The sequence below is a fragment of the Schistocerca gregaria genome, unplaced genomic scaffold (assembly GCF_023897955.1).
Source record: "Schistocerca gregaria isolate iqSchGreg1 unplaced genomic scaffold, iqSchGreg1.2 ptg000993l, whole genome shotgun sequence".
Taxonomy (NCBI): domain Eukaryota; kingdom Metazoa; phylum Arthropoda; class Insecta; order Orthoptera; family Acrididae; genus Schistocerca; species Schistocerca gregaria.
In genome coordinates, this window is record NW_026062343.1 from 107,509 (window position 1) to 110,000 (window position 2,492).

Below are 2,492 nucleotides of genomic sequence, written 5' to 3' on the forward strand. Positions count from 1 at the left end.
GTCCCTTAACCTAACCCACGTTGTCCCTTAACCTAACCCACGTTGTCCCTTAACCTAACCCACGTTGTCCCTTAACCTAACCCACGTTGTCCCTTAACCTAACCCACGTTGTCCCTTAACCTAACCCACGTTGTCCCTTAACCTAACCCACGTTGTCCCTTAACCTAACCCACGTTGTCCCTTAACCTAACCCACGTTGTCCCTTAACCTAACCCACGTTGTCCCTTAACCTAACCCACGTTGTCCCTTAACGTAACCCACGTTGTCCCTTAACGTAACCCACGTTGTCCCTTAACGTAACCCACGTTGTCCCTTAACGTAACCCACGTTGTCCCTTAACGTAACCCACGTTGTCCCTTAACCTAACCCACGTTGTCCCTTAACCTAACCCACGTTGTCCCTTAACCTAACCCACGTTGTCCCTTAACCTAACCCACGTTGTCCCTTAACCTAACCCACGTTGTCCCTTAACCTAACCCACGTTGTCCCTTAACCTAACCCACGTTGTCCCTTAACCTAACCCACGTTGTCCCTTAACCTAACCCACGTTGTCCCTTAACCTAACCCACGTTGTCCCTTAACCTAACCCACGTTGTCCCTTAACCTAACCCACGTTGTCCCTTAACCTAACCCACGTTGTCCCTTAACCTAACCCACGTTGTCCCTTAACCTAACCCACGTTGTCCCTTAACCTAACCCACGTTGTCCCTTAACCTAACCCACGTTGTCCCTTAACCTAACCCACGTTGTCCCTTAACCTAACCCACGTTGTCCCTTAACCTAACCCACGTTGTCCCTTAACCTAACCCACGTTGTCCCTTAACCTAACCCACGTTGTCCCTTTGCCTAACATAGTTCACTGCTCGGAATCTCTGGTGTCGTTGTTATCCTCATGTAGATGTCTTGCGAGTGTTGCTTACTTTCCACATATTCCCGCTATCCACTGTCAATTGTACTGCAATAGGACTATATCGCCCCCCCCCCCCTCTGCCCCTCTCTTTGTGTCTCCGTCCTCTCAAGCTGGTCGGTCTGGCGTTTGAGTGTTAAATGAGCCTCGCAGCTGTTCAGTTGCGTTCAGATGTCGACGCCCTCAGTGTACGTCGTGGTATGGTCTGTGTCCATTGTCCGCTGATGTCGTACGCGTAACCCACACGCTGTACCGATCATCGGTAGTTACGTACAGAGTGAAGTAGTGTGATACGTGTGACCGTACGCTGGCTGTGCCCAACGGTGTCGAATCTCAATTTCCATATGTTGTGCTCGATGCTACTTGTCTCGTCTCCCAATAACAGCTAGGTTGCACTGTGGTACGCCGTAGAGGCGTGTGGGAGGAACGTACGAACGCATTGTATGTCACCCTGGGTCGCTGGGGGTGGTGGTGCGGTGAGTCAGGTCAGGTCAGCGTGAGCCGTGTGATGTAGTGACGCGTGTATTCCGACTTTGTCGTATTGCCTCACACAAAGTGCTACCCTGGTGGACCGCGTTCCATATCTGGGACATGCCGCAGATGCCGGTTGACAGTGGATCGCGGAAGGGACATCGCATACGTGCGCGGGCCACCTTCCACGTGTTCTCTTCTGCACATGTCGCAGTGTGTATGTGGTCTGATGTAGCGTGTCGTGACACATGACATCCTGGCATGCAAGAATTGTTGAATTCGCAAATGTAGGTGGACATCTACGTTTACTGCCCAAGATACGCAAATGAACTGGAAATCCGTTGTTGAGCGGTTGTTCACGCTGGAGGTGAATCTGTGATGGCGACGATCGGTACAGCTATTAACCGGTTGTTTCAGCGGTACCCGCCACATCCACACACGTGACTAGGCCCATGTGGGTATGAAGCGATACGCGGCGGTGGCTTGGTGGGACTGTTCCCGGCCGGTGAAGGGGGGCCGCCCGGCGTGTTGGCCGCGCGCTGCGTGGGCGCACGCGCAACAGGCGGCTGGTGGGGGGCGCCGAGTGGCAGGAGCGCCAGCCGACGGGCTCGGCAGGCGGCGCAGCTACGCTGCGGCGCACCCTGCACGCGGCGCCTGGCGGCCAAAGTTGGTTCAGCCGAGCCCGGTGCGAAGCGCGGTGGACATCTGCAGTGTGCTGGTCTGATTGAGGACTGTGTGCGTTGAGGATGCGCCGCCGCCTGGCACTCGGCGCCGCGACGCCGTCTGCTGCTCGGTCGCCCCAGCGGTTCTCGCAGGTGGTTTGTATCGCAGTTGTGCGGACGTGTTGGCGCGTGCGCTGTGCTGGGAGAGTTCGCTTCTGCACCCAAGTGGGGCTTTGCCCTTGTGTGGCGCTGGCGTTGGAGCTGCCGGTCACCATAGGTGGCGCGTGTTGTCTCCCGCCGGCAATGCCACGACAGCACGCTCCCGGGCCTCTGTCGGCAGCGGCAAGCTCAGTTGGGAGCAAGGGTGTTCGCACTAAAACCGTCTACTCGCCTAACTCCGGGCGATTGCGCCTCTCTCGAAACCGACCAAGTACCTAGGACGGCGCTGCGCG